The sequence below is a fragment of the Misgurnus anguillicaudatus genome, chromosome 6, assembly GCF_027580225.2.
Source record: "Misgurnus anguillicaudatus chromosome 6, ASM2758022v2, whole genome shotgun sequence".
In the NCBI taxonomy this organism is placed as follows: Eukaryota; Metazoa; Chordata; class Actinopteri; order Cypriniformes; family Cobitidae; genus Misgurnus; species Misgurnus anguillicaudatus.
This window is the reverse complement of record NC_073342.2, coordinates 4,547,789-4,558,681: the sequence shown is the minus strand read 5'-3', so window position 1 is coordinate 4,558,681 and position 10,893 is coordinate 4,547,789. Positions and strand designations below refer to the sequence as shown.

The 10,893-nt window shown below is 38.2% G+C and overlaps 5 non-coding genes across 5 annotated transcripts; all 5 read left to right on the top strand.

Annotated features, from left to right (window-relative positions):
* The first annotated feature begins 1,969 nt into the window (after positions 1 to 1,969).
* LOC129434646 (U4 spliceosomal RNA) lies at positions 1,970 to 2,110 on the top strand. The gene has a single exon (XR_008640917.1). It is a non-coding gene; the product is annotated as a U4 spliceosomal RNA (small nuclear RNA).
* Positions 2,111 to 2,684: 574 nt separating this feature from the next.
* Positions 2,685 to 2,757, top strand: trnak-uuu (transfer RNA lysine (anticodon UUU)). Its single transcript has one exon. It is a non-coding gene; the product is annotated as a tRNA-Lys (tRNA).
* Positions 2,758 to 2,851: 94 nt separating this feature from the next.
* On the top strand, positions 2,852 to 2,933 carry trnas-aga (transfer RNA serine (anticodon AGA)). The gene has a single exon. It is a non-coding gene; the product is annotated as a tRNA-Ser (tRNA).
* Positions 2,934 to 3,295: 362 nt separating this feature from the next.
* Positions 3,296 to 3,377, top strand: trnas-uga (transfer RNA serine (anticodon UGA)). Its single transcript has one exon. It is a non-coding gene; the product is annotated as a tRNA-Ser (tRNA).
* A 484-nt stretch (positions 3,378 to 3,861) lies between these two features.
* LOC141364577 (U4 spliceosomal RNA) lies at positions 3,862 to 4,002 on the top strand. Its single transcript, XR_012370288.1, has one exon. It is a non-coding gene; the product is annotated as a U4 spliceosomal RNA (small nuclear RNA).
* Positions 4,003 to 10,893: the final 6,891 nt, after the last annotated feature.

Below are 10,893 nucleotides of genomic sequence, written 5' to 3'. Positions count from 1 at the left end.
TAGTCTCTCATATAATTGTGTTTTCAAAAAAAAGGAGGGGAAACATGATGTGGGATTTATTTACATTTAAAGCTATACACTGTTAATACTGTTTTAGCTGTAAATGTAGCATGTGACATTTTGAGTTAAATATTTGAATAATGATTTGTTTACATCACAAAATATGTTTACTTACAAAAGAATTAGCTTTAAATGCATTTATGTGCATAATTGCATAATCACAGGGTTATTACTGTGGTGTTTCATATGGAAAATAGTTCCTGTGTTAAAATAGTACTACATTACCCAAAATGCATTGCATGTGTACTTCCGGAATGCACTACGAGACTACAAGCGAAGAGAGATGGTCCTCGGTCCTCGCTGCTGAACAAGAGATCCAGGGGGCGGGGTTCGATCTAGATCCAACTCCTCCCACTTAATATACTTTGTTCCGCCAAATGAACCAGTAAATTTGCGTTGTTGCAGCCCGCAACAACGTTTGCTCTTATCAGTTTAAGTGTACGTTTGATTAATAATATAGTCAAGAATTAATCATAATTTATTAAGTAATGATCACAGTTAGTGTAAGGGGAGGTAAGGGATACGTTCCCGACCGGGTGATATCACTGAAGGGATATATTTTCGACCCGCTTGGCTGTACATTATCCCACTTATTACACATAAAAACACACATTTATTTGATATATTTTATTAGCACGTTAAAAAAACCGTAAACCATGTTTAGGAAACCCGTTTCCTAATGCCTGTAATCAAAGACGCGTTAAAACAAATTTAAAGTCCCTACAAGATAAACATTCAATTTATTAATTTCTAAATAACTATATGCCATATATATGTTAATAATTCTGCAAATTTATACTGTATACATTCATAGGTATTATACTGCATGTGGTAAGATTACTCGTAGTGCCCGAAATGTTTTACTTCAAAACATAGTAAAAACACTTACATTTCATCTTAAAGTCACTACTTTTTTTGTAGTCATAAGTAAAGTTTGTTTTTCTGTCAAAAGAATAACTTAATTTAGTTACAACTCAATGGGGAAATGGTAACGCAACCACACGTGTATGACGTGTCTTGTGGTAAAACTGCCGACCAATCAAAATGCAGTGGGAAGAGCTCCAGCTCCGCCCCTGGATCTGAATCCAACCCCGCCCCCTGGATGTCGTGTTCTGCAGTGAGGCATAGGTTCGAATCCCGCAAGAGACATGAAAATTAAAGTGATGATAAACCTTGCAAAAAGTGGAGAATTATGTGTAAACAATGTTGAGAAGATAAAAGAGTGGATAAAAAATTGATATAGTGTACGTTTTTCTTCATTTTTTCTCCTTTTCTCCCCTCTCTTTCCCCCCTCTTTCCTCTCTCTTTTCTTTTCTTCCCCCCCACAAGCAGTCCATTTTGCCCCTTTTTAATTGGAGTGGTTAAGGCGATGGACTTGAAATCCATTGGGGTCTCCCTGTGCAGGTTCAAACCCTGCCGACTACGAGTGTCTGTTCCCTGGCTTTGGACTGCTCTTGTTGTACGTTCCAGCTCACGAGCTGCTTTATTTCTGCAGCTCAAGTATATGGTTTTGACCACATACTGCACTTACAGCATGAAACCATAGAAGAGCTGGAACAGGTCTTTGTTTACAACTGTTGTAGGTCGTCGCTAATCCAGTTGATCCTGACCTGAGCCATTTTCCGAGAGGTTAAGGACTATGGCTCCACCCTCTTTGTTTTCGGGATTCCCACCATTCTCTCCCCCGGATTGTTTTCCTTAAATAATTCAAACGTGTATTTGCACTTTTGCTTTTCTAAGTAGAAAGCGGATCATGAACAAACTTGTTGTGCAGATCTCTCACCTGCTGAAAAGGCACAACATGCAGCAAAGCAGCACCTGAAGTCTAATTTCAGTTTTTAAGCTTGAATACCACCCTGTCGTCCAGCGTCCGGGAATGTGAACAGGAGAGGTCGTGACCTTTTCCATCATTCTTTCGCAGAGGCAATATCGTAGCCTATGAGGTTTATCCGAGGCGTGATCATTGCTGGTTGAAAACTTTACCCAATACCCCGCCAGGATGACTTGAAATACAGTCAGCTTTGGCAATTTTTGCCAGTCTCTTGAGAGACTTACGACTTTGTTGCAAAAGAGAAGTTTGTTGTGTGTGGTTTTTTGTTTTGATGTTTATAGTCCCGAGATTAAAAGCGTCAAAGTTTGATTCCGGTACTTGACATCGCATTGATTTCGCCCCTCGGTCGGGCAATCACTACCAAGGATATCACGGTGACGTTTTCACACGACACCCTTTATTTATGTTGGACGGTTTTATGTAGAAAAGACCAAATCACAAAAAAGATTTTAGCTGGGTTTTCACTGGCAGGCTCACGTTTTGTCAAATGTGCTTTTTCTCGTGCAGCTCAAGAGTCACTTCGGCATGTTACGTAGACGTAGCTACATTTCCTTGAGCTTAGAAACGTTGCCTCTCTGGTGACGTTTTGGATGAAGACTGCTTTTCCTGAAGTAAAGAGAGTCTCAAGCAGAAGCAAGATTTCTCCACTTAAATTGAAGGCTGAAGTAGTTACCTGCTCATTCTGACATTCTAGTAATATTTACCCTGTCCATAGACCAAAGAGTAGCTAACAGGTCATTGTAATGAAATCCCGTACTTGGCTGAGGCGTGAAGCCCTGGGACTCTTTTGTGAGCCCGGATAGCTCAGTCGGTAGAGCATCAGACTTTTAATCTGAGGGTCCAGGGTTCAAGTCCCTGTTCGGGCGATGAGTAACCTCGATCGCCTTTTGTGCTGGTGTGTCTAGAGCTCCGTTTCGGAGGGAACGGCCAAAGAATAAAGTTTACCAACAGCAGCGGCATGTAGTCGTGGCCGAGTGGTTAAGGCGATGGACTAGAAATCCATTGGGGTCTCCCCGCGCAAGTTCGAATCCTGCCGACTACGTCTTTAGACTTCTCCCTTTGGCTTTCATGGCAGCTTTCTGCCTCGGGGACCGAATCTACTTCGACAGGGGTTTTGCCGTTGAAAAAAACTAAAAAATGATTGTGACTTCTGCATAGAGACGGCAGTCCCCTCACGGCCATTGTACTCAGGCAGACCCGCATGCAGGTTTCTTGGGCAGCCCTGTTAGTACTCTGCGTTGTGGCTGCAGCAACCCCGGTTCGAATCCGGGTCACGGCAGCCCTTCCCGGGGAAGTCTGTTGGGGTCTTGCCGCCCCTGCCCTTTTTTGTGATCGGCTTGTTGCCTGACCTTCGGGTTTTTTCAGCACACTCCAGGCCCAGAGCGTTCACAGGTTTGCCCTGTTGTAGTCGTGGCCGAGTGGTTAAGGCGATGGACTTGAAATCCATTGGGGTCTCCCCGCGCAGGTTCAAACCCTGCCGACTACGAGTGTCTGTTCCCTGGCTTTGGACTGCTCTTGTTGTACGTTCCAGCTCACGAGCTGCTTTATTTCTGCAGCTCAAGTGTATGGTTTTGACCACATACTGCACTTACAGCATGAAACCATAGAAGAGCTGGAACAGGTCTTTGTTTACAACTGTTGTAGGTCGTCGCTAATCCAGTTGATCCTGACCTGAGCCATTTTCCGAGAGGTTAAGGACTATGGCTCCACCCTCTTTGTTTTCGGGATTCCCACCATTCTCTCCCCCGGATTGTTTTCCTTAAATAATTCAAACGTGTATTTGCACTTTTGCTTTTCTAAGTAGAAAGCGGATCATGAACAAACTTGTTGTGCAGATCTCTCACCTGCTGAAAAGGCACAACATGCAGCAAAGCAGCACCTGAAGTCTAATTTCAGTTTTTAAGCTTGAATACCACCCTGTCGTCCAGCGTCCGGGAATGTGAACAGGAGAGGTCGTGACCTTTTCCATCATTCTTTCGCAGAGGCAATATCGTAGCCTATGAGGTTTATCCAAGGCGTGATCATTGCTGGTTGAAAACTTTACCCAATACCCCGCCAGGATGACTTGAAATACAGTCAGCTTTGGCAATTTTTGCCAGTCTCTTGAGAGACTTACGACTTTGTTGCAAAAGAGAAGTTTGTTGTGTGTGGTTTTTTGTTTTGATGTTTATAGTCCCGAGATTAAAAGCGTCAAAGTTTGATTCCGGTACTTGACATCGCATTGATTTCGCCCCTCGGTCGGGCAATCACTACCAAGGATATCACGGTGACGTTTTCACACGACACCCTTTATTTATGTTGGACGGTTTTATGTAGAAAAGACCAAATCACAAAAAAGATTTTAGCTGGGTTTTCACTGGCAGGCTCACGTTTTGTCAAATGTGCTTTTTCTCGTGCAGCTCAAGAGTCACTTCGGCATGTTACGTAGACGTAGCTACATTTCCTTGAGCTTAGAAACGTTGCCTCTCTGGTGACGTTTTGGATGAAGACTGCTTTTCCTGAAGCAAGGGTTCATGATATTTGGAACACACCCTGGTTCTGCCTTAATTCAATTGGTTAAACAAGCAGGAATAACATGATCAGGGTAACGTTACTTGTATAAACTTTGCCTTGCCAGACTTCTGTTATATCTATATCTAAGCATTTACACGACCAAAATTAACATTATGAGTTTATGTTTACAATAAAATTGTCTTTTAAATAAACTCGTACTTTTATTAATTTTGGACGTGTAACATTAGATGCTTATTAATTTATCTTGCTTATTAGACTGTTGTAAGCGACTTACCATGGTGGAATCGCGCAGGGCAATGGTTTCTGCTATGGTCGCACACAGTGACGTGTTGCACAAAATTGCGCCAAAATATCAATCACAATTAAAAAGCACAGTCTTAATATTTTTTATTCTTGCTCAAAATTTTAAAGTGGTCAGCATAAATGTCTTAGTGAATGAAACACGGGTATTATATGTAGCAATTATATTTAAGCATCACTTCCCAGAATGCATCGATCTCTTTGCCAAAGGATATGTCCATATAAAGCAATACACATTTCTGCAGTAGGCTATTTAATTGATCACAACTTTCTATAAAAAGTTCTATAAAAGTAGGCTATTTTGTTGGGAAAAAGCAAAGTTGTAGGCTCACTATCCCACATACAGCAATATATATAGCGTACATATATGTATGTATGTATCAAAATATATTCAAGTCATATTGGAAGAAAAACTTTGTTTATGTTACGAACCTGATTTGCAGTCAAATATAGGACGACCCCTCTACGTTGTCAAGCGACGAATGGGGGGCACCCTTAACGTCGGCTTATAGACGTGAGGGGGGAAATGACCAAACGGCAGTATATGTGTGTGTGTATATATAGATAGATATATATAGATATATATATATATAGATAGATAGATAGATAAAGAGAGAAAAAAGTAGTGATGGGCGATACCAGTTATTTTCTTGTCGATCCGATACCAAGTACTTTTAAGACAAGTATCACCGATACCAATACCGATTCCGATACTTCTATGAATTTTTTTTATCTATGTATTAAAGTTTATTAAAGTAATTTTATGGGGTCTTTTGATAGCCATCATTAATAATATCAAATAAAATAGACATGACAACTTTTTGCACTGAACATTATTACAAGATTTCTTCCCTTTATACTTTTTGGAGATAAAACAATTAAATGCTGACATGAACATTTTCCTCTTGAGCCTATTTTTTATACTGATAAAATCTACTGCTTTTGAAAATAAAATTAAACCCTGATAAAAGTCAGTAAACTCGAATGCACTGAAAATCAAACCAGGGATGACAGTGAGGCTGCATTGCGTCGTGCTCTCTAAGATATTTTGCTTGATGCTTTGTCATATTTGTGGTATTACCAAAATGGCATATTTTTTTGTTGTTCAATGTCACACGAGGCTTCGCATTATTAACTGACCGCAACAATGCACTTAAACCCATTTTTAAACCTGCTTGCACTCTGTGTGCTGGTAGTGACTGATCGAATGAACGCAGTGGAGGGAGATGGGACTAAATGAGCGAACGCGGTGATACAGCGGAAGAAGATATAGTTCCCACTGACATTACGATTTAAGTGTATTTATATACAAAACGCCGTCCAACTATTACTTAAAATTCTAAAATCACTTGTTAAAAACAAACAAACAAATAGAATCAATACTTGTACTTGAGAATCGATCCTTTTGATACCAAGGCAGGATCGGAAATATCGATAATTTTGGATCGATCCGCCCATCACTAGAAAAAAGTCATGATACCGATTCAGACAAGGGGGTTTCTGGCTGCCCCACAAAAAATGTATGGTCACCGCACCAATAATGATTGTAACAGTATATGCGCCGCACGCTACTGCAAAATACACATTTGAAGCATAAAATCAATCGCCTAAAACCATACTTTTCAAGCGCAAGCAAACCGCTAGATGATCAAAATCCAAAGATTTGCATTCAAATATCGGACGACCCCTCTACGCTGTCAAGCGACGAATAGGGTGCACCCTCAACGTTGGCTTATAGACGTGAGGGGGAATGACCAACAGTAGCCTATACGTGATCGAAAATAATAAAATATCCTACCTTAATTAAACATAAAGAAAATATACAGTCCTTTAAAAAATTAATTTTAATGTAGACCAAAAATATATAAAAAGAGAGAAAAAAGTTGTGATGCTCTTCAGACAAGGGTTTCTGCCCCACGAAAGTGTATAGTCACCACACCAATGAATGTAACAGCCGCACGCTACTGCAAAATACACATTTGAACCATAAAATCAATCGCCTAAAACATACTTTGCAGCGCAGGCATTCATCAAAATCCAAAGATGAGGGACTTGGATTCGGACGACCCTTCTACGTTGTCAAGCGACGAATTGGGGGGTACCCTCAACGTCAGCTTATAGACGTGAGGGGGAATGACCAACAGTAGCCTGTACGTGATCGAAAATAATAAAATATCCTACGTTAATTAAGGCATGCAGCAAATACAGCCCTGTAAACATGTCATTTTATTGTAGACCAAATATATCTATATAAAAAAGAGAGAGAAAAGTCGGGATACACCGATTCAGACAAGGGTTTCCGTCCCACGAAAATGTTTGGTCACCGCACCAATAATGATTGTAACCGTATATGCGCCGCACGCTTGCGCAAAATGCATTTTTGCAGCATAAAATCAATCGCCTAAAACCATATTGCACAGGCAAACCGATAAACCCATTTCGTCAAAATTCAAAGATGAGGGGTTTGAATTCAAATCTATAGGACGACCTTCTACGTTTTCAAGCGACAAATAGGGGGTGTCCTCAACGTCGGCTATGAACGTGAGGGGGTCATGACCAAACGGCAGTATGTGACGAATAGGGTGTGAGACTGTGTTGTTTTTAAATACCGTTTAAATAAATTTGAAATATTGTAGTCATGTGTTCACATCACAGGAGATGGATTTTACATTTACTTCTACATGAACCTTTTCATGAACTATTAAAAGTATTGAAGATCATGATACAGGACAATCCTGCACAAATACTACTGATGTTATTTTCACTATGATCACTGAAGTTGTTACCTTAGACACAAATAAAGTTTTCAGAAGATGCATTTACTGTTTCAGCAAACACAGCACATAAAGGAAAATGTGATTTTCACTTCACACTCTCAGGGCCCTATTTTAACGATCTAAGCGCATTGTCTAAAGCGCACAGCGTAACGTCTAACTGGGCGTGTCCGAATCCACTTTTGCTAATTTAACGACGGAAAAAATCGTTTTTGCGCCGAGCGCATGGTCGAAAAGGGTAGGTCCTATTGTAATGGGAGTCTTTTGGGCGTAACGTGCAGTAAACCAATGAGAGTCACAGCTCTCATTCCCTTTAAAAGCAAGCTAATGTCTAATCCCTATTTAGATGACGGACTTTGTAAACTGAAAAACTAAGCGGAGGTAGAAGATCCCCAGTTTAAGATTAATGTTAAATAATTGTGTTGTTTTTCCCTTATATTGAAATTGTTATTTTTTTTATTAAAACCTTTAAAACCCGTTTTCTTTTAGTCATGGAAGTAAAAAGCAGGCTTGTAATTGCTTTAAATGTATGGCTATCCAATATCATCAAAAAAATAATTTACAAGTATCTAAGATAAGGTTTGTACTCTAAAAATACTTTATTTGTAACAAACAGGAGATAAAGAATTTACAAACGGCTCTCCTCACGTTTCAGCACTTTGGACAGCGTTTTTTTTATCAAAGAGTTTTTTTAAGCATTACTTACAAATTTTTCTCATCTCGCCATATCCACAGGTACAGAGTCATCATATACAATAAATCCGTGAGGTAGCGTTAAAAAAAAACATTTAAAAACAGACGCATTTGTTCAAAGCAAAGCATTTATTTACATATCAGGCTGCAGGTAAAGCAGCTCTTTGCGCCTTCTAACGTCTCATAATCAGTCCTCGTTTATAAATATGTCCAAGAGACTCAATAATAATCTCTTAAATTCAATCCTTTAATCTTTCATATTTAAAAGCATTTTTGTGCTGCTGCGCATTTATGTACTTTGTGATAAGCAAACCCGCGTTGTCCTCCCGTTTATAGGCGCATATTACTAATGCGCTCTTTAAATAACATAAAACATATTGCGCCATTGACTTTAGACTTTAGACCAGGTTTTTGTTGGTCAATGGCGTAGTCTATTTTAGTTGCCTCAAAATAGCAACGCGCCAACAATGCGCCTGAACACACCTCGTTTTTCAGACCAGAACGCCCATGAACGCAAAGGGGGCGCAAATGCATTTGCTATTTAAACAACGCGGCGCTAAACGTGAAAATTAGGGTGGAAACTAGCGAAAGACACTTGCGTCGCGCATTGCGCCGGGTGTAAGATAGAGCCCTCAGTGTCACTGTTGGATTGATAAATCATCTAAAATGGAACAAACCAGTTTCACTTCTGCTAAATGACATTTCATTTTATAATTCTCACAAACATTTTTCTAATGCATTGTGCTAGCTAATTCATAACAAAGTATAACGTTTTTCTTTCCACTGGAATAAACACATTTTATATAAAAAAATCCTCTGTTTTATTCTCATTTGAAGTTGATGAGTCTGCATATGGTTTGATGAATAAGCAGTATGGACAGATGGATGTTAAAATAATCTGTGTTTATTTGATTATAAATACATACTTGTATAAACCTTAGCATGATTTCTGTTGACCATAAGATGTTGTGTTATTTGTGTGTTCAGTCTTGTGTGTTAAATATTTGTTGCATGATCATCAGCAAACTGTAAAAAAATGCAGTTAAAACAACTTTGTTTTGCAAATCAATACAACCTACTATTTAAAGTTGTGGTCAGTGATAAGTTGACATAACTTAGAAAAACAAGTTGAAATTGTTTAACTTAATTTAAGTTTTATATAAGTATATATGTTGATTTGACAAAACAGGGCCAGGTTTCCCAAAGCATCATAAGGCTAAGTAGATCGTAAAAACTATCGTACGAATCATCTTAGAATTACGGGCCGTTTTCCAAAAGCTTTGTAACTTAAGTAGCAAAATCATCGTAGATCTATGAGTGCTCTGGAGTAACCGTTAATTCATAAGTACATCATAAGACAACAAAGTTACAAGGTCACCTGCAGGACAACCAGCAAATTGTAGTCCTGCAATGACAATAATTCAATGTTTTAAATGTATATTTATTTATTGGGTTCATGTTTGTTCATTTGTTTAAATTACTTGAATATAATATATTTAAAATTTAAATGATAAATCAAATTTAAGTGACTAAACATAAATTAATAAAGAAGGAAAACGTATTTGGTACAATTTTGGTAAAAGTTGGTACTAGCAAATTGATAAATGGTTGCTAGTATGCCAGGCATATGGGCCCATGAGTACGCTAGGGGGCCCCACCGTCAGCACTTTTCCGTTTTTTTTATTGTACATGTTTAGTTATTAACACTGTAGTAAAATGTAAAGTAAATTAATATAAAACTACTGTAAATTACTTTGTGTTAAGTACAATTGAGACACTTTTAAAAAACAGCGTGCAAACATGACCTAGTAGATGCAATTACATATTTGGCGGATCTGGTGGTTTTTAATTTGATTCTGCGGGTATGGATTTGGGTGGGTAGGCAACATTTTGGTTTGGGATCAGTTTGGTGCGTTTGCTATGCAAAGTTACCACAAATAATCGACAGCCCTACAGTTTGCCATTTCAAGGTAAGATTTCACATGCCACTAAAAAGTGTTCATGCTGCTCCTTAAACTGTATGTTTTATGAAAAATGAAAAATATTTGTGTTAATACAAAAGGACAGCAAGGGCTTTATTTAAGGAAATATTAGCATAGCGACCGCTGACAACTATTGCATTTCTAAGACGGACAATATCTTAATAGGCGTAGTTAAAAATATTATTTTCTAAATAAACATGAAATAGGAGAATTGTCTAAGCCATAATTGAGTTAAATTTTAAATCACTAAGAGCTGGATTTAATGTGACAGCGCATCATTTTCAAAGTGAAAGTGATTTATTTTTATACAGGTTTGCAGGAGGTTTTGCCCAAAATAGTAAACTTAGTGCAGCTATTATAAACGCTATATCAGATTGTTTTTAACATGTATCCTAATAGAGAATGTCTGTTTTATATTTATGTTTGAGTATTGATGTGCTTAAATATTGTTGTAATGTTCTTAATTGTTTCAATTTAATTAGATTAGTCTGTAATTTTAAACGCCATTTATTGTAATGGATTGAAGGCTAATATGACGGTACAAATGGAGTGAGTCATAAGACATAATTTTCAAGTTTAAATTAGGTTTTGTTTGCTTCAAATGTTTGCTTAAAATGAATTTCGTTTAATATAATTTGTCTCTTAATTTTAATCAATGTTTTGTTGATAAGTGTTGTGAATATTAAAGAAAAAGAACATTAAAAAGAACACCGTGCATCTCATTACGTAACAAATATAA